Here is a 22,215-nt window from a genome sequence, read left to right as displayed (position 1 = left end):
TTCTAACCATCTATTGGTTGGTTGGTAATATAATGCTACAAAAATTCCTAATCTGCATGATCTGGTTCCATTCTGATAAACCTTACAACAATGGAAAAGAAGATATACTGATTTCCTTTTGCATTGCCCCCTGTAGCATAGAAATATATTATAGTATTATATCAAAGACATATTATGGATGCATCCCCACCTTTCAAAAGAATACTCATTACATTCAAAACTAATGCAATCAATGGTACCAGTCCTAAACAAGCATAATTTTATAGTGCTTTACTTTCTGTTATATTGCCTTTACATTTTCTTAATTCTGACACATAAAAAATATATGCAACTACAATAACAGACCAAAAGCCTACTCCAGATTTTCTGGAATGTTGACTAATTTATTTATTTGGCGTAATGCAATAAGCTCTACTGTATGTCTTGTCAAATACAATCATATTATGACATAATTTTGCAACACTGTTTCAGTAATTAACAAGGAAAGGTTAGTATAAAACAAAATGATAAACAAAACAATAATGGAATGCCACACTATTTGAGACTAAAGCTGCTGAAACAAAACACAATGCAATCTTTCAAAGACCCTCTGAAAAACTTTTATAAGCACCATGCTAAAAACTATCTACCAAGAAAGTATATTCAAAAGCCCCAATTACACTAGACAAAATTGTTTCCTCTTGTAAATTATTCTATATCTTACATGCAAATGAAACAGAACCAATATGCTTTTTAAATATTGGTAAGTATAGTTTATAAGGATGATGAAATATGGCTGGATAAATTTCAAATGTGAAGAAAGATTGGCAATTAATATTATTAATAATTCTAAACAAAGAAGGGGGGGGGGGTAAATATCCTCCATAGCCATTGATGCTGCATATGTCATAGCCAGTTCCTAATGCTTAAGCTGCTGAGTCTTTTTTAAAGGGAGAGATAGCAACTCTGTCACTCAGCCTTGTTGGAGCTGAGATTAAACCTTAGGAATAATCATAAACAATAAGATCTGCATGCTCATGAAAGAACTGAAAAGATGATAAAATTTAAACTATTGTAATCTTTGATTACATGGAAGGTACTTAAGGTAAGGAACAAGTTTATCCTCTTTTGCATTATGTAAAATAACACTGTTTTACATTCTTAGACTGTACAAAGAGCCAACAATTTAACATAAGAAAACAAAACTTTACAGCATAGGTCTCAAGGCATACAACAAGGAGCTTCTAGATTTAGCTTCAACCAGGTTCTAACAAGCTTCATTGAGATCAGGTCATATAGGATGACTCTACTAAACAATTCTACAATGAAACAAAACAATAAGCAAACAATCTACACCTCTTCCAGCCTCAATGGGAAGACATCTTCACAGCATCAAAATGATTAATGCCTCCTTATTTACATTTTGGATGTATCTAGAGGAACAGATGGAACTAATTTAATGATTATACATCCAGTAAGCTTAACTAGTTCAGGAGTGTCTTAGCTTCAGGTGGATTCTTGGGCTAACTTTAGTTAAGTAAATGAGCCTTAGCATTCTGACTAAATAAATGGTGATAGTATAGTAATATATTCTATTAAATAACATGTCACAAATAGGGCTTTTGAATGACAACCTCTTTTCTACAAAGAATTCTGGCTAGTAAAGAGCTGGCTACTCTGTCTGGATAACAACTGTGGTGGTAATTGCTCCTTTAGGACTCCAAAATTGAAACTGATTATTTCAATATCCCCTCTTGGTTAATATTGCTGATTACTGCCCACTCTGATCAATGTTCCCAATTTTGATTTTAGGGTGACAATCTTTAATTGAGCCTCACAAAATTCTGTAGTAAAGCTGAAATTCGAGTCCACTCCCACCCCTCCCAAAAAAAGATTACTGGATACAGCTTTTTCTTTGGAACAAAGAAAAGAAATCAACCCAGGAAATCAAGAATCTTTTTTATATGGCCCTGGGATATATCTAAGAATTAGGGAAAGGGGGGGATGTAATTGTGATGATAGGCATAGTGGTTATCATATTTAGATTGAGCTTAATATAGGGAATATAGATGTGGGGAACCCATTGATATATTTCCTTTTTTATGCTACTTGGTTCCTATGTTATAAGATCAATTTACCCAAAAATTCACTGATTTTATTGATTCACATGGGTTTTGTACTTATTTCTCATAAAAATTTGGTTCATAATACCAAAGCAAAAAAAAAAAAATCAGCAAAGTCTTTCATATAAATTAGAGCTATATCCCAGCATTAGGGTGAAGGGGTGGTTTAATCATTGCCACACTAGTCACTATTACATTTGGAGTGCTGAATAGGGATTTGAAGGGATTTTTTTTTTGTTTTTTTTTGTGTGTTATTTTACTAGCTAAAAGAGGACAGTCAACAACCTATCAATTTCCTATATATAACTGGTTTGTAATATCAATCATATAAAAAAAAAATCAGCAAGTGTTTGTTATATTGCTTCATGGCAATATCCTGCCCAATTATAGAGGGGGAGGGCTGGGATACATTTGCAATGGTAGTGATTATTATGAAAAAATCCTAATTTAGGGTGTATTGCTATCTTGGAAAGTAGACTAGTTGAATTAGGTGAATGAAACTTTAAGGAATCAATAGAAGGCCTAAAATACACCCAGCATTGTATTACCAATCTAATATGTCAACCCTTTTCTTATCTTCAGGGCTTAGAAGATTGCATACATGACAGATCTATACCTACATGACTTAAGACAAAAACATTACACCTTAACTTAAGCTTTAGATCTCTTTTTCATTGGTTTCAATTTTTGAACATACAATTGCTGTTATTTTAATAGTCCAAAACATTAAGGAATATCAGGAGTTTTTTCCTAAGCTTACAAAACAGATTTACAGATCTTTAAAACCGTATAAATCAGAATTGAGCAAGGGTATAAGGCTCAAAACACTTTTCTTATGTCTCATTTCAGCTGAAGATCTGTATTGCATGGTTTCAGTCTCCATAACACTAAGATTTTAAATATTATCAATGGCCACTGTCCTTAGGAGGGAAATGTAGTGAAGTTAGGTATTTCAAAATATTTTCAAGAATACAAAGAATAAGTTGTTCTATGAGAGGTGAATTCCTATTTTTTAAGCCCAGTTGAAATCATTGAACCACTTTGAAGGGGGTACCCATTTTGGAGTTTAAATCCAATGAATTTATGTTTCTCCCACTTTAAAAAGTAGAACTTACAGTAATGCCTTTTTAAGAGTGGTTAGGTGGATGAGGGTGATTTCATTTTATAGTTGATCTTAGATTAAGTGAAAAGAGATTAACTTGCTTTACAATTATGGCTTCTAAAATTCAGAATATGAACATGAGAGTAGCAACCATGGATATAACTCTTCCTAATGAAGAAATTATTTTTCATGAAGTATATGTGTCAGAATAGGCTAGTCTACATATTGGCATGGTATGCCAGCAAGACCTAAAAAGTGTTGTGGAAAAAAGAGTTTTAAGTTTACTCCCAAAAATATAATAAAATAGCCTTAAAAAGACCTTAAGAAGAGATTTATTCACTCTTAGCCCTGTCATCAGGGTTGTTACTAGCCAAATAATTGGGGAGGGGGCAAGGGATTTACCAACTGACTGGTCATTTTTACAGACTGTTCTTTGTCAATAATTAGTATAATGTCCATTTCAAGGACAACATGTAAAACCACTGCATGAGCTGGTAAAACCACTGCATTTACCAACCAAGATTCAGATTTCAGTACATATCATTTCACTATTTTAATGCTCTTTATTTAGCCAAATGGAAAATTGTGGCACCATCTGTAAACTCATGGCAGGAGTCAGTAAAACTGCTACATTTACTGACCAAGTTTGGAGTTTCTGTAAATGAAATGTCAGTATTTTTGTGATCTTTAGTTAATAAAACAAGGAATTTTAATGGTCTCAGAAAAACCTGGCTCTGCCTTACAATTTTACCAACTTATTATTTTTTACCAAGTGACCAAAACATTGGGAGAGGGGAGCATCCCCCATAAATGACAGCCCTACAAGGAAGTAGCACCCACACAAAGAAGAATAGTAAGTCAACTCAAGAATTTCAAGTTGAAAAGTAGTGAAATGAGCTATAATATATTCCTTACCTAATGGGAAACTAAATATAAATAAAAAGAAAGAGGTTCCATTAGTATAATTCACATTAATAAACCAGCCATAACTGGTGTCTGGATATACTCCTGAAAGTTCTATTTGACTAACTCAGCTACTGTCCCAAGCAAACTTACCACTTGATGCCTTTCTTTATGCTCTTTCCAGATATAATAATCATTTTTGTGGGAAATGAATTTTACCCCCACCCCTTTATACACCAATTCAGGATATATATTTACACATTAGGGGGGTGGGGGTAAATTTTATTTCTGATATAAATGAAAGGTAAGTTTAAACTTTCCCCCACCCCCCTAATGTGCAAATTTACACCCGGAATTGGTATATATATAGGTGGGGGTAAAATTCAATTCACAGAAAAATTCTTATTATATTTGTAAAGAGCATAAAAAAGGCATCAAGTGGTATGTTTACTTTATTCATAAGTCAATAATATGAATAACAAAAAATTTAGGTAAAAATTTAGAATTGTGGCTCCTGCTAACATGTTAAGAAAACAATTCTTACTTTAAAATATGTATAATGGTCCTAGTTAACATATTATCCAAGGGGAGAACCTTTATCATCAAGTCTTTCCTCTTTTTTCCTTCTTTTTTAGACTTAAAAGAAAAAATTTACAATTTTCTCTATGCTAGAAACACAATGCATAAATCTTTTGAAATTGCTGCTATAAATTGTTTTTCTAGATAACATTTATCCTGGCCATTGTTAGTTAATGACATAGCATGTGTTTAAAGAAAAAGCAGTGGCAAAAATACAAAATATTGCTAATACATTTACATACAGAGTATATACCCCCACCCCCCTAATGTGCAAATATATACCAAAAATTGCATTCTGATTCTAAATATAACATTCATTTACATCACAAATACATTTTGCCCTCACCCCCCTGATGTGCAAATATATACCCTGATTTAGATATTTTTAGGGCTTGGGGTACAGTTCTTTTGGTTATATTTAGGTTCAGAATGCAATTTTTGTTATATATTTGCACATTAAGGGGGTGGGGTATATACTCTGTATGTATTAACTAGCAATGGCTGGGATGAATGCTATCTATAAAAACAATTTATAGTGGCAATTTCAAAATATTTATGCATTGCATTTCTAGCATGGAGAAAATTGTAATTTTTTTCTTTTAAATTGGAAAAAGAAGGAAAAAGAGGAAAGACTTGATGATGAAGTTTCTCCCCTTGGATAATAGGCTATGTTAGCTAGGATCATTATCATGGGCACCCATAAGCTGAATTCCAGGGCAGGGCAAACCTCATCTAATTGGCACTTTTAATGCTAGGCTATATAATAAAAATCTCAGGACAAAAACATAAAAATAAGGCAGCATCATTCAGCCAGGGGGGGGGGGGGGGGGCCCCCCCCCCTGCCCCCCCCCATATGGGCGCCCATGATCATTATACATATTTTAAAGTAAGAATTGTTTCTTAACATGTCTCCTTATCAGGAGCCATAATTCTAAATTTTTACCAAAATTTACCGTCATTTTTTCTAAAGAAAATGGGTTGCTTCACTCAGTGATAAAATTTTCAATGAAATAGGCTAGGCTAATAGCCTATAACTAAAAAATAAAACCTTCAAAACAGCAGACTTTCCACATCCAGCAGAACAAGTAACAGCCATAGATTAGCTAATTCAATTCTAGCAAAGATCAAAAAGAAATTATAATTGTAGCTCCAACCGAAGTCTGGAAACCTTCCTATTGTTTTTCAGTTTCAAATTCCTTTGCGCTACCATCACTACCAGCGATGTGAAGAAAAGGAGCAACCATTACTTGTCTGGATAAGTAGGATTACTAATCCAAGCGTTTGATGAGGGTGGATGTGACGTCAGAGGTTAGTCGGATAAGTAATGGAACGCTCAGGATTACTTGTCAGAGGACTTAACTGTGTTACTAAGAAGTAACACAGATTAAGCGTTTTTCAAGCTAAAAATAGACATGTTTATTCAACAAGCCAAACACAGAAACGGAAAAAAAAACTTAAAATCAGTGGGCAGATTCTCACTAGTGTTCACTATTTCAATCAATTTTTTAATTGTAAATATTCTATTCTGTAAATTGGTGGTCACCGGTGCTTCCTCCCCAAAAATCTTGCATCAAATCCTGCTCTGAAATGTCTAATAATTCCACAGAGACTAATACTTTTCTTTTGAAGGAATAATCATTCCTATGAGTTAACGCAGAACTAAAACAAAATCTCAGACACATCTCTAAGGAAGTCATAACCAGCGATACCTGTTACTACTAACGACACTTCGCGTCAATTGTATTTTTGGGCCAATACAGGGACACCAACTCACAGAAATGTTGGAAAACGAGGCCTTTTTTTTTAATAAAGATAGAAAAAAAAATCTGTTTTCGACAATCTATAGGGAGAAATTTTTGTTTTTTCGATTTTTTTCTATGAAAATGCAAAGAAAAAAAAAATTAAGTAGTCACAAATAACTTATTGCTTTAGTTTTGGTGATGTATGCGTATGTACACCAATTATGAGGAGGATGATAATTAGTCTTTCGCATTCACCCACTCTCCCAAGGTCGACAGGTGAACTTTTTCAACCTGACTAAATTAGGAATGGGACAAATAAGCGACACTGATGTCGTGCATAATTTTGTTAGAATGACAACAATATAAGTTGGGCCTTCATTGTTATGCGCAGAAACTTTTTATAATCAGTGAAACGTCAGAAGTATTCCGTAAAACATCCATATATAATGATTCGGGTTCAATAGAATTTTCTGCAAGCCACGTGGTGCCACAAAATACTCATGATCCGAGTGTATGACCACAAAGAAAACGGCAGCTTTTCCCGTCGTAATCACTCAGGAAAGCAAAATCAGAATTTCTTCCAGATTTGGAGGTTTTTTTTTAAGTTCATATTGCAAATTCTCCCAAAATTACTATTTTGTTTGGGTTTTGTCCACATTCCCTTTCCGTCATTCCCTTTCTAAAGAAACAATTCATCTTTACACAATATCAACTTTAAAAAGCTTCCAAAAAAAGTTATTCAAAAAATTAAAGAGATATATTAAACTTCAGAACAGCAGAAACAAAGTCATATAATTGTTCAAACCCAAAACGACCAGAAATTACTATCAAAGAATAAATGAAACCCAAACGATCATTTAAAAATGAACATATCAAAAACAAAGTTAACAGATACTGATATAGATGAATAGATAAACTAGTAAAACTTATATTAAATATTCAAGTGAAACTTAAAACAAACAAAAAGTGCTACAAAAGATATTGGTTACTGCCATCTTCCCCTTTCCCTAATCATAGAAATCTAAAGCCTGTTGCGCCATTTTGCGCTTTTGAAACAAAATATATTATAAAAATTTTCTTATACATTTAGAACATTGAGAAATAAAGAAAATACAATGAAAAAGTCTTGGATTGCATTTAGATTATTTTTATTAGTTCTTGCAAGTCATCTTGATTATTATAGTGATTTATTATTTTTCGTCGACATTTTTCTAATTAAAGCATACTGTTGAAAATAGATATAACTTGTAATAGTTCAAACTCAAAACGAGCAGAAATGCATATTCAAGAACAAGGGCGTAGATACAGTATTTTTATTGGGGGGGGCAAGATGGGTTGCTATTGAAGTAGGTGCTATTCAAGCGGTAGTGAAAAAAAAAAATTATATAACAAACACGCTACATGGTGATCTTAAAAACATTGCGCAATACATTATAAACAATAAACACTGGCAATGATCTGCTGCAGACGACAGTAGTGTAACGTAAACAAGCTTTCGGGCGGGCGAAGGTGAATGTAGTATAAACTCGACTTTTTTCAGCCAGATTCACCACTAATGCTGCAGTACATATCCCCCCTCCACCTCCCCCAACCCCCACGCCCAGAACAGGATGCTCAAGCTCATAACTGAACCAAGGTCCATTCTAACAGTCCCGAGTATCGCTCTGTTCATTTGCTCATAGTTTTAATGGACATAAAATTTAAATTGTTTTACTAAGCTGATAATGTGCGGGATTTATTGAAATATTATTTATGATTTCTTTTTAAATTGATTTGTTTGTGGGCTCGCCAATTTATATTGATAAACAGCATTGATATCAGCGGGCCAAAGCCGAAAGAAAAATAATAGGTAGCGCAATAGCGCTGTCTAAGTAAAGATACAGGATAAATCAATGTATTACCACAGATTGTGAAACATTATATTGTGATATATTCCCCACATTTCAATAGTGACCGTATTTTAAATTTGAAAGTGTTCGAAAATAAATTTAGAATTATTAAATTATCCATTGGGCATTGTTTGACAAAGAATATACAAAAATCTGAACAATTCTTGGCATCATTACGGCAGAAACCTTAAATTAATTAAAAATTGCCAGGGATGCCAATTGGAAGGGAAAATTGACTCCCCCTTTGTATCTTTGTTAAAAAAAACGAGTTGTATAAAAATTACACAATTTTTTTTCTTGTGTAAATCAGAGTCGGGGGGGGGGGGTATACATTTCCGGAGGGGGTTACACTAAATGTCGTTTTAGGTCTATAATTGCCTCCGGAAGCAAAGCACGGTCTCCTAGAGCTTCGTGATAAAACTGATAACAATAGAAAAAGAGAAAGGGTGGGTAATGCATATACGTACACACAAAATTTCTAAATTGTGAGAAACGTAAAACAAGCTGATGCAGAGATAAATGTCGCATAAGTAGCGCTGGCGTTGTGTGACTTAAAAAAACTTTTTCGCATGCTGACCAATGGTCTGCGTTGCGCAGGTAACGATCTCCTGATTCAATGCCTTTAGCTAGGAGTGAAATGCGTGGTTGGGGGAAAATCATCGGACGCTTCCCGTGTTTTTCCCCCGGATTTCTCCAGGTATAGAGCTGGGTCGTCTCTGGCTGAGCTTACAGAGTCACACGATTAACCTCCGCCCCAAATCAAAGAATCAGCGTCACCAAGACTCGAACCCCTGACCTCAGGACTTCAAGGCCAGAAGTCAGTATGGTATTGTACATAGAGGCAGTTTAATATTTATGCGTTAGTATATGAATCCAAAACGCGAGGAATAGGAAGTTCTCGGTGTTTATTAAGCATTTCAATGACAGATAAGAGAATCAGAACTTATATTAAATACTCAAAATCAAAAATATTAAATGATACCACGAGCGGATCCACCTCTACCAAATTCCACGACCAAACTACAACCGATTTGTCCTATCTATTATAGCGCGAATATCATTATAAAAAAACTCTAAGTCTTATTTTCTTTTTCAGTGATTTCTTTTTCATTCAGGAAATTATATTCACTAAATATCTACCTTCTTATTCTTCAATGATTCTATTTCTGTCCTATTTGCATATGTACAAGGTGTATTCATTTCCACTTTTGAAAGTGTTAAAACAAGAGAATCTAATCTTGAACTGACATGTTTTAGGAAGTAAAAACACCTTAAATATCAGGGGAAAATTGACCTGAGCAAATTAGCGAAACACGAAGGATAGAATATTTTTCAATTTTGCCATTAACTAGGCTCACATTTTTACTTGATGATAAGGTTTAAAAGGCAGTATATTTGGAAAAATATTAATCTGGAACATATTCTGAAGTGAACTGGCCGACTTCTGTTAAAATAAAATAAAAATTATCTGCTCAAAATAAAGAACAAATTTGGCACTTAAAACGAGCAATAATTTTAAAGGTACTTAATAAATTATAGTTTTTTTCGAAGTTGTTGGGGAGCAACTGCCCTCCCTTGCGCCCCCTCAATGATGCCACTGTGAAAGAATAAATTAAACCCAAATGAACAGAAATTATTGTAAATGAACAAACATAAGGACAATACATATTTCAACAGATGAAGGTATTTTAAATCTACTTAATAAATTATAGATTCTTTCTAAATTATTGGGGGGCAACTGCCCTCCCTTGCCCCCCCCTCCCCCCAACGAAGTCACTTGCAAAGAATAAGTAATACCCAAAATAAACAAAAATTAATTTAACTGAACAAACATAAAGACAATAGATACTTAAACAGATGAAGGTGTTTTTTCGAAGACCACACTGCCTTCCTACGGCGAACAAATAAAAGTTCAAATAGGATTAAGTCATTTTATTATACAGTGAAAACAGATAAAAAAAGCTCTATATATTTTGGTCTCATACAACGTTAATCGTCATCAGTAGATAAACTAAAGTAATACAATTAAAACAAACGATATTTACAAAGAAAAAAATAATTATTTCCAGTTCATAAATATTTTCTTTCTGGTTCATAGGCTAGACTTGTCTCAGAGGGTTAAATAACAGGGCTCATTCATTCAAAGTCTTGAGTTGTAAACTTTTCTTTTTTAATATTGCCTAAATGTAACTTGAATTTTTAATGAAGGTGGCACAATCTTTTTCTTCTTCCAATTTCAGAAGAAATCTTGCTGAACTTATAGTTATAGGCTTGTTCGGGTGGGGAAAATTCTCCAGGTATATTCAAAATATATATTTTACGTACATATTCGTATAGAATATATACGAATACTCGACGTATATTCCAAAATTTAGGCAGAATATGAGGTGTAGAATGTCTTATAGAGTTCATCTTTACATGCTTATTTTATTTTGTTCGTTTTTCATGTTTCTGGGTATGATTTATCATAGCAGGGAAGACAAAGTTCAACATTGGGGCTGTGGGAGTGTTATTAAACCCAAAGGCAAACTTACTAGACATTTCAAGCTTTTTGAATAAAACATATATCTAAAAATTTTATTCGGTATAATAGAGTTAGAGGAAGGACAGAAATTAAACAAAGAGGGAAGCTGATGACTAATCACGAAGCTGAACTCAACATTCCGTATGTTTCAACTAAATGTCATTAGCCGTTTATGAGATATCGCAGGTGCGACATTTGATAACCGGGGTGCACATAGGGACTTTTAAGTACAACATCCTCCTCAGAATTCTCTGAAAGTTTCAGGTTAATACAATCAACCGTTTCTGAGATATTGAAAACACCATTTGAACAAGCTGGATTTACATAGTATCTTTTGATTTAGTTCAGCATCCCCTGAAGGATCCAATTAAACACCATCAGGAAATCCTGAGATACCGCTGATACGCCCTTTTCAGAACCGAGATACTAATAGTCGTACTTTGATCTAGCTCAACATTCCCCTCAACATTCTCAAAGAGTTTCATCTCAGTACTTGTAACTATTCCTAAGATGTTGCAAACATACAATTTTGACAACAAGAATATATATAATTTCTTTTGATTTAGTTCAACATCCCAGCCAATATTTCCTGAAAGTTTCAGCTTAATAATCTAGGCCGTTTCTGAGTTATTGCATCTCCATCCATTGACAACTGAGAATCGTTTCTAATTTCAAAAAAAATCAGTCGGATTGGTTGAACGGAAAAGAGCACGCTTGAATATGGCCATTCTTCAACTCAACAAGTTACAAACAGGGTATATAATTGGTGGTGTATTCTTACATAATTTTTATTTTGTCCCCAAGGTTGACTATAATGGCGCCCGGGCATTACTTTCCGTACAACGGTAAGCCCTGGAGTAATGACAGCAGCAAAGCTTTAGAAAATTATCGGAATCTCCAAAAATCTCATGCCTGAATTTTTCAAAGAACCTTGTCAATTTCGGCTCTGCCAATGCAGCATCAGTTGCTATTGCACGAAAAGTATGGGCCCTCGAACACAACCTATATATGGTTATCGCTAAGAGTATCATTCGACAACCATATGCCCACAAGCATGTAAAGATAATCATAGACCCAAGAATCTTTCGAAAGTAGCAAGAGTATCTGACATTTAGTGCCAAAGTCTGCTCTGACTTTCAAAAAATAGAAACCACTATTCTTTTTTTAACTTACGAAAAGGAATAAAATTTTAGAACCATAACGAATATTACTTTTTCATCAAAACTTCTTATGAAAAAAATTAGGGTAGATAGTAGTATATCGAAAAATGGATACGACAAGTCAACCACTTACCAGAGATTTCCAGACTGTCAAATGACGTAGCAAGTTTGTTTTATCAATTGGTTTTATTTGGATAAGTTTTCAGAAATCTATCAGAGACCTCATGTAGAAGGAAGAAAGTGCTGACTCCTTGGCATCTTTCCAAGCCCATTCTGAAGAAAAAATCAATAAACTGTTACTTAACCCATATATTCATTAATTATCATGACAAAAATTTTAACCTTTTTATCCCCCAGGTCAAGGGTCATAGATGATATGAAAAGTCAATAGCTAATATCCAAGCATCGATTTGGGTTAACGAAACGAAACTTTCCGAGATTATTAAGAGGGTGAATTTTGAATTAAATCCATAGACTATTTTGAATTTGGAACATTAGGGGAAAGTAAAGAGCGATGTTTAAAACTAAAGAGTGCATAAATAAAGGCTTCAATGGGTTTCAAAAGCTAGTTTCTTTCGACAAATCTCATTGGTTTTCGATCCTGAAAATTTTCCCCTCCAAATTCCTCCCTCCCCCCTCCCCAAAGTAATTGCATTTTAAAAATATAGTTTTTAGAATTGAAACATTCCAATTTGTACATAAAACTGTAAATTTTATGACCTTTTTTTCTTTTTACTTCAGGACTTGAGGACAAAAAAAAATAACTCCAACCTGCAATCACGTAATTGATACCTCTGATTTGAATGTACTTAACGAGATGAAACTTTCTGAGATTGTTAACAGGGTGAATTTCGAATTATATCCATATATTTTTTTCGTCTTTGAACATTCACTTGAAAGTTAAAAGCAATATCAAAATTTAAAATATGCATTTTAGTATTTCAAAGATGTTATAAACTGAACATTTTTATGGTACAATAAGAAAGGCCAATATACAGGTTAGCACATTCTGATGAAAAACTTCAAAATTTAGGTTATAATGAGTCAAGGACGGATATATCCATTAAGAACGTTACGTAATTGATATCTCCAGTTTGAATGTATTTATCGAGATGAAACTTTCTGACATTGTTAAAGGAATGTTGAATTAAATACATAGATTTTATAGGGTTTAACATTCACTGGAAACTCAAGAGAAATATAAAAAATTAAAACATGAATTTCAATATCTCAAAAAATGTTATAAATTGAACATTTTTAATGGTACAATAAGATAGTTCAATATACAGGTTAGAAAATATTGACAAAAAATTTCCAAATTCAGATTACCATGAATAAAGCAAGGATGCATCCATGAAGAAATTTACGTGATAGATATCTCCAATTCGAATGTACTTATAGGGATGAAACCTTATGAGATTGTTACGAGGGCGAGTGTTGATTCAAATCCATAGGTTTTTCAAATTTATACATTCAGTAGAAATTAAAGAGCAATATCAAATCTTAAATTCATTAGATCATATTCTTAGTTATCATTTTAGAAAACTAAACTTGTTACCAGCGGCGTCGTTGGGGGGGGGGGGGCAATTCCCCCCCCACACAAAAAAAATTGGACAAAACAATAATCTATTAAGTAGCTTCAAAGCTGTTGCTCGTTTTAAGTGTCAAATTTGCTCTTTCCTTTGAGCAGATACTTTTTTTTACATAAGGAAAACGAAAAAAATAGGGTCCATTACACTTCATAATATGTTCCATATTAGTATTTTTTCCAAATATACTCCCTTTGAAACTTTATCATCAAGTAAAATAGTGAGCCTAGTTAATAGCAAAATTGAAAATATTTTCTGCTTCCTGTTTTGCCACATTTGCTCAGGTAAATTTTCCCCCTGATATTTAAGGTGTTTTTACTTCCTAAAATCTATCAGTGAGACTTGATTCTCTTGTTTTAAAATTTCAGTATTGGAAATGAATACACCCTCACCATCTGCAAATAGGACAGAAATGGAATCATTGAAGAATAAGAAGGTAGATATTCAGTGAATATAATTTCCTCAATGAAAAAGAAATCATTGAAAAAAAAAGACTTGGTGGTTTTTAAAATGACATTCGTACTACAACTAAATAAGTCCAAACGGTTGTACGTTGGTCATGGAATTTGGTAAAGGGGGATCCACTCCAGGAATCATTTAATTGTTTTTGTTTTTATTTCCAGTATTTAACTGAAACTCTGAATCTCTTATTTGTCACTGAAATTCCTAATAAGCGCTGATAACGTCCTATTCCTTACGTTTCAGATGCAAATACTAACCCATAAATGTAGAACTGCCTCTATGTATAATATCATGTTGACTTATTGCTATTTTCACTTTTCTAAATATTTCTTTTAACCAGCTCCAAAAAAGATTTGACATAAATGCGCTAAGAATTATGACTGAAATAAGTCGCATTTCACACAACCCCAGGGCCAATTGTAGGACATTTATCTCTGCATCAGTATCCTGTGCCAAATGTCTGCTGAGAATAGAATAAAGTGAATTTAGTCAAAATACGTATATTTTTCTCTCAATTTAGAATTTTGTGCGCACGTATATGAAGCACCAACCCTTTCTTTTTTTCTACTGTTATCAGTTTTATCATGCAGCACTAGAAGACCGAACTTTGCTTGTGAAGGGAATTATAGACATAAAAACGATATTCAGTGTAACCCCCTCCAGAAATGTATACCCTCCATACCCTGCTTTACACAAGAAAAACTTTTGTATAATTTTTATAAAATTCGTATTTTTTAAATAAAGTTACAAAGGGGAAGGTAATTTTCAAACACTAAGAGTCAATTTTTTCTTCCAATTGACATCATAGGCAATTTTAATTAATCTAAGGTTTCTGCCGCTATGATACCAAGATTTGGTCAAATTTTCTGGATATTCTTTGTCAAACAATGCCCAACGGATAAGTTAATAATTCTAACTTTGTTTTTCGAATATTTTCAAATTTGAAATACGGTCGCTATTTAAATGTTGGCGAATATAATCTTACGCAATCTCTTTGGCTTATCCTATGTCTTTACTTAGACATCTCTATTGCGTTGCCTATGATAATTGTTTCGGCTTTATGATGCCCACTGATATCAATTCTATTTATTAATACAAATATGCGAGCCCCCAAGTAAATCAATTTAATATAAATCATAAATAATATTTCAATAAATCATGTATTTTAAAAGTTTAGTACAACAAATTAATTCTTACATAGTCAAAATCCGTTCAAAATTACGAGCAAAAGAATAGCGCGACACCCGAGGCTATTAGAATAGAGCTTGGTTCAATTATGAAATTAAGCATCCTGTGCTGGGCGTCGAATTTGGAGGAAATGATGGGGGGATATGTACTGTAGCAGTACTGATGAATCTGGTTAAAAAAACGAGTGTATACAACATTCACCATCGCCCACCCAAAAGCTTGTTTACGCTATGCTACTGTCGTCTACAAAAGCTCATTGCTGACAGTTTTAGTAAAAGCTAAGCATCAGCACTTATATTCATGATCTTTTGATGGTTTTGGGAAAAAAGGGCGTCAGGGGGGAGGGGAGGGTGCTAATTGTCCTTCAATCTCTTGACCCTTAAAAAGTGAACTAGAACTTTCAATTTCGAGTCAAATGAGCCCTCTATGAAGTTTATACGAAAATCCCTTTCATAAGTACCATGCATGCCATCAGGGCATAGCTTAGAACGCCTTCCCCCGGGCCCTGGGGGATAGTATTGACACCGGTATTTTTCTTATCGACCTTTGAACCATTTTTAACAAAATGTCTATCTCAAAATTTTATCAAATGAGTTTGGAAAAAGAAGGCGTGGGGGGGGCTAGTTCCCTCAGATCTCTTTTGACTCTTAAAAAGTGAACTTGAACTTTCAATTTCCAATCCAATGAGCCCTCTCTGAATTTTATACGAGTATCCTTTTCATAAGAACCATATGTGCCCCAGGGCATAACCTACAACGCCTGCCCCCGCGCCCTGGGGGGTTGTGTCGACACCTGAGTTTTTGTTATCTGACTTTTGAAAAATTTTTAACAAAATGGCTATCTCAAAATTTTTATCGGATGCATATGGGGAAAAGGGGGCGTGGGGGGGGCGGGGCTAGTTGCCCTCCAATCTCTTTTGACTCTCAAAACCTGAACTAGAACTTTCAATTTCAATCAAATGATCCCTCTCTGAAGTTTTTACGAGAATCCCTTCCATAAGAAACATATATTTCCCCAGGGCATAACTTACAACGCTTGCCCACGGGCCCCGTGGGGCTGTGTTAATCCCGAAGTTTTCGTTATAGGATCTTTTAACTATTATTAAAAAAATGGCTATCTCAAAGTTCTAATCAGATGGGTTTGAGTAAAAAAGGCGCGGGGGGGGGGGGGGGTAGGTGCCCTCCAAAAACTGTTTACTCCTAAAAAGTTAACTAGACCTTTCAGTTTTGAATCAAATGCCCCCTCTCAGAAGTTTCCGTAAACTTTCTCTCCGCAAGAGTCATATATGCCCCTACAGCATAATTTACAACGGTTGCCCCCGGGCCCTTGGGAGCTGTGTTGACACCGGAGTTTTTGTTGCATAATCTTTGAACTATCTTTAACAAATAGCTATCTCAAAATATTTATTGGATACATTTAGGAAAAAAGGGCATGGGGGGGGCTGGTTACCCTCCGACATCTTTTGACTCTCAAAAAGTGACCTAGAAATTTAAATTTTAGAGCAAATGAGCCCTCTCTGAAGTTTATACGAGCATTCCTTCCATAAGAACCATATGTGCCCCCAGGGCATAACTTACAACGCCTGCCCCCGGGCCCTTGGTGTTTGTGCCAACACCGGAGCTTTTGTTTGTGATCATTGAAGTATTTTTAACAAAAAGGCTATCTCAAAATTTTTATCCAATTTATTTGGGGGAAAAGGGCGTGGGGGGGCTATTTGCCCTCCTATCACTTTTGAATCTTAAAAAGGACACTAGAACTCTCGATTTCCAATCGAATGAGTCCCTTTTGAAGTTACTATTGCCTCCTCCAGACCCAATTTTGCCCTTCTTAGACTTCAGTTTGCTCCCTCCCCCACAAGCTAAAATTTAGTTTCTGCAAAAAATCATGTCAAAAATAAAATAAGCCTGCATAATTCAAGTATCCAGAGAAACAGGTCAGTGTTATTTAGTATATCTTTGCCTTTATGGTAATATATGTTTTTAACTGTCATTTTCACTTGATTTAGGAAAATTGGCTACAACTTTGCCCCCCCCCCCAGGATTTCGGCGAAATTATGCCATTGATATGAAGGCCTAGGGGGAGTGAAAGCTCTGACGAGGACATAAAAGTAGAATTACCAACGTATTGGGTTACCATAGATAGTATACTTGTACTTCTTTTAGTATATTTTTCGAAAATACAGAATTATGATTTCACTTAAAGAAAGTAGCGTTTTTACTAATTTTCATTAAAGTTTGTAAATCTTATAAAAGGACAATTTTCGCGCATTTTTTCAGCTATGTACAGGGTTGCATGGAAGATATCCGTTGCAATTAGTATGTTACGAAAAAAGGGCAACTATTATACAAAACTTTCCATTGCTTCCCTCTATTTTGGTACCCCAATGAGTATTTTGTGTAACACAAACGGGAAGTTATTGAAGACTGTGCTATTTTTCCATCTTATAGTACTTTTTTACGGGTACGCTAGTTAATTTCAAAAAGAGGAGTAGCAATCCTGGCTATGTGCCATTCAACACGGAAATGTCATCCGAAGATATAAAAGTCATGGTTGTTCACTCCAAGTAAAGCCACCTTTGGGAAAGCCTTTACATTAAATTAATTTTAAAAAAAAAGTTTTTCTGAGGGAAGCAAAGAGCGAAGACGAAAATTAAAACCAACAAAATTATTGCTTCGCAGTCTATCAATCACATGTCAATAAAACTATTACAAATATACTAACTAATTATATTTCCCTATGTTTGCAGGATTATAGAAAACTAGGGCTTTACTAAAAATACAAAAGCCAAGTATAAGAACAAGAATATTGAATTAGGATCCAAAGTGAGTATGTAGCTTAAAGCTTTTCATATTCTTAAACCAGCTGTGATATAAGTAACTTTCAACATGAAAGTAACTTTCAACTTATGTTTCTTAAAAACATAAGCATATATTAAAAATATAAGCATATATAATATTTTTTTTTAATAACCACAAAGTCATTGAACAGCATAGAGAAATAATGGACTGATTTATCACATGTTGGTCTAACCAGCTATAATACCAATAGTGAGTAATATACAATTTTAAATTGTAAGAAATACTCTTTAGTATTACTGGAAATGAAAATCAAATAAGCCACAATATGAACTCTGGAACTCCGGTTATTTCTCTCTATATATATCGGAGAATTTCATGCTATGATACAAATTCTAAAGCTAGTCTATAGACCTAATATTATTAAGAGGAAACTTCGGACATGTCTACAAACTAATCATGAGATGTCCTTTTCAGAACCAGAACGAGGGTTATTCACTGAACTGAGCCAATGTGCAGAACTGATATGAATAGAAAATTAAGCAAGAATCCTAAGATATATTCTTTTTATACTGTAAAAAGTGTCCTGAATCGATCTGCATTTACTGCACGAAATATCCTATACTATTTAATGTTTTCAATAAAGCACTAATTTTCTACAATCCTACAAACGTAAGGAAATATAATTAGTTGGTTTATTTTTTTATTAATATACGTTACAAAAAATGTGAACAGTAATTTTAGGTCACTTAAAGTTTCAACTTCGCTCTTTACTTCCCTCAGATAACCTTTTTTTTAAATTAATCTTTGCCCGTTTTAATTTATCATTAATGTAGAAGCAAAACTACAAAGATGTTTTTATCTTTTTACGGGGGGGGGGGGATCATATTCGGAATGAAGTTCTGCTCGTTTTCAGTTTGATTGTCGCTCCTAACTTTTAGTTGAAAAAACATTTTTTTTTTAATTTAATTTTTGATCGTTTCTCAAATAATGCCGAGAAATTCGCACTACACAAAATGGTGCACACGATTTGGAAGGTGGACCAAATCTCTACACTTCTCCAACACCAAAGTAGCAAGGTGTTGGGGCATGGATTTAGTGATCTACTACGAGTGCAGTTGCAAACCATGAAACTGGATGACCTCTATTCACTTTTGAATGAAAATGCTTGACAAGTTTACAAAATAAGTGCGTGACATTTACAAAAATAGTGAATTATCAAAAAAAAAATCTAGCTCAAAATCGATCAAATTTTGGCGATTAATCATAATTTTTGGCATAGTAGGAAAACAGTATTGGTTAAGAATTACCGTTGTCAGCCTTAACAAAAACAGGTTCTCCGCATAATCACATAAAAGGCACAAAACTACGATTAAAAAAAAAATGCCCGATTAGGCCTTGAACCCTTGACACTTTAATTTAAAGTCTAACGCTCTAATAACTGAACTACGAGATATTTTAATCATATTTAATCTATTGAATTTTTAGGACCACAATTGCGTAACTTAGAGCCCTTTTCCCCAGGACTGTGGAGGGTTATTTAATCACCAAAAGCTTAGTTATTGGACCTTATTCAGCAAATACACGTGTATTTGGCTATTATAAAACATTGAGTTAATTAAAGTTTCTATTATAAAGAGTGAGAGCATTAAACTATGTTTGGTGAAGCTGGACTTTTGCCAACAGGAGGAGGAGAAGGGGATACGTCATGGTATAGTCATAGGAAAATTTGTAATCCAATTATTTATTATTCTATGAGTTTCTTCCTCTTAAGACCATTTGATATCTTAAAAATCATTTGGCGAGCCTCGACGTCGACTGACCGTGTTAAAGACAAAGAGTTCATAGCGAATTCTTCCAAGGAACTAGTTAACATTGAAATATATAAAATTTAACAGATGGTAGTATTTGTAAAAACCCCGTAGACATGAGCAATTGCTTTTAAATGAGCTATTAAACATCTTTCTATGATGGTGTGGTAGCCTGCTAATGTTGTAGTAGCCTGCTGGTGAACAGACAATTTATGAAACTTACTAATTGGACTGGCAGAGGGAGTACACGGGAAGAGTTCTCGTAAACCTCCAGTTAAGGGTTTCGGACCATAATTATTACAACGGTGCTGGTTTACACTTCAAAGCTTTTCCACTTCATAAGTGCCACCAGTTCAGAAGTGTCAGTTTGGTGACACTTCAGAAGTGTCACCAAAAGTGCCATTTTTAGTGCTTGCCGGGATACCACGCCACTATGCAGATTACCCTGACACGTAGGCTTCATGGAATGTAATTTCTTCGTTAGGAAGAGTTATATCTATAGTTGCCTGACTTATATTTATCTTTTGCATCTGGGAAGCTATGGTTACCAAGCGAGTTAACGTCTTCTCATATTTATGGATGCTAGAATTGATCAAAATCACGTAGATATGAACAATAACTTTCAAATGAGCCATTAAACATCTAATACTCAGCAGTACTACTGCTGAGTCTACTGCTCAGTATGGGCCTCCCCCCGGCTACTCAGCACTTTCCCAGGTGGTGGGTAGGGAAACACCCAACAGATTTGTAGGTTACCTCCATAGGAGGTGCGGACTAAGGAGGACCTTGTCCCTGGGGTCCATAATAGAAACTGGGGCACCCTCACCCGGCGACCATAAATACAGGTGGAGGAGGAAGAAGGCTCCTCAAATGTAATTCAGCATCGTGGACACCATCGTGGGAGGATCCTCTATAGGAGGAAATATTTGGCAGGGCGTAAGATCAAGATCTATGGACAATAGCCTCTGCAAAGGGCTGCCTCGACCCTGTCAGAGTACCCACAAAACTTGGGACCTTGCGATCAAATCTATTCCCACTTGAGGAGTGGCGCCCCTCAAGGAAATTATAGTCTAGCAAACGAAACAGTATTCGCGCGGTATTTTGATTAATGGTTAATTATTCAGGGCTTTGCCTGTTTTGGCGGAGTTTTCAGGTTCAAAAACCTATTCCTAGCTAATTTACCTACAATGGGCTGCCTCTCCGTAGTAGCAAAATATTTGTAGGCAGGAATATATAATAAGTCGGAGGTAATAGGCTTGAAATTGTCTGTGCAGGATTTCGAATCTTGTTGATAGAAGAGCATCGCCAAGTACAGGAAACCAGGTTGTGACCAAGATGGGCCAAGGATTGTACAAAACCTCAATTCATGAAAGTCCCAGGGATTTCTCGCTGATTGGTTCTAAGCCAGCTAAAGCACTTCGGTATAAACCAGAAAAGAAGTGTTGGTCCCCATTCTGCACTGGTTTCCAGGACCATTGCTTTTCATTTCAATAACTGAAAGAATACGAAATTACAACTGGGAATATTACGACGTTAAAAAATAAATATCGTACTATCATTTTCACTGACGAATTCACACGCCTCTAACTAGACTTATTAGGAATTTCAGAAACTTATATCCCAGGGGTAGGAAGCGTGAAATTAGGTGATACAGAATTTATTTACTCAGGAACGAAGGATGGGGTGCATAGACAAAGATTAGGGCTCATGATGAATAAGGAAGCTGCAAAGTCCTGTTTAAGCTGGGAAGACATTAATAATATAATACTAATCGCTCATTTTGTGACTAAACAGTGCAGGGTATCAGTCATAGCTGGCATCCTAGCCTAGGTAAACTTGGTGTAGGAAAAGAAAATAATAATGGCAAAAAAATTGCTGCAATTTTGTGGCGATCTAGTTATAACCAATAAAGAATTTTATCATAAAATGGCCAATAATTTGACATGGTATTCACATCATGGTAAGACAGCAAGACTGGCAGGATCAATACAAGATACAAGGGTATATAGGAGTACTGTTATTGATGTTAAGAGTAAAGATCATCTTCTAGTAGTGTCTAGGGTTAATTTAAAGCAGAAATTTTGGATGGATAACTACCTTCCGGGAAGTCATGACGCTGGTAGACACCAGGATGAAAATCTGAGAGAAACTTTCCAGGAACAGTTGAATACAGAGTTTAAAATTTGACATTGTAGACGATGGATGGAATAATTCTAGAAAAATAATTTGTGAAGTTGCTGATGGTGTCTTAGGGAAGAAAGTTAAGAACGCAGTTAGTAATATTAGTGAAAAGGCTTTATGATTAATAGAGAAGAGAAGGGGCTTTTAAAAGAATTATCTAGAGTGACAGATCATTTGAAAATAAGTGG

At 34.7% G+C, this 22,215-nt stretch overlaps 1 protein-coding gene across 1 annotated transcript in view; it reads right to left on the bottom strand.

Annotated features, from left to right (window-relative positions):
- LOC148956587 (cytoplasmic tRNA 2-thiolation protein 1-like) overlaps positions 1-22,215 on the bottom strand; it is a 90,325-nt gene that overhangs the window by 26,844 nt on the left and 41,266 nt on the right. The gene's annotated exons all lie outside the window — the stretch shown is intronic.

Source organism: Artemia sp. Qi Xiang Cuo, chromosome 1 (assembly GCF_049724085.1).
Source record: "Artemia sp. Qi Xiang Cuo chromosome 1, ASM4972408v1, whole genome shotgun sequence".
NCBI classification, from domain to species: domain Eukaryota; kingdom Metazoa; phylum Arthropoda; class Branchiopoda; order Anostraca; family Artemiidae; genus Artemia; species Artemia sp. Qi Xiang Cuo.
Note: the sequence above shows the minus strand (reverse complement) of the source record. Positions and strands in the feature narration are given on the sequence as shown.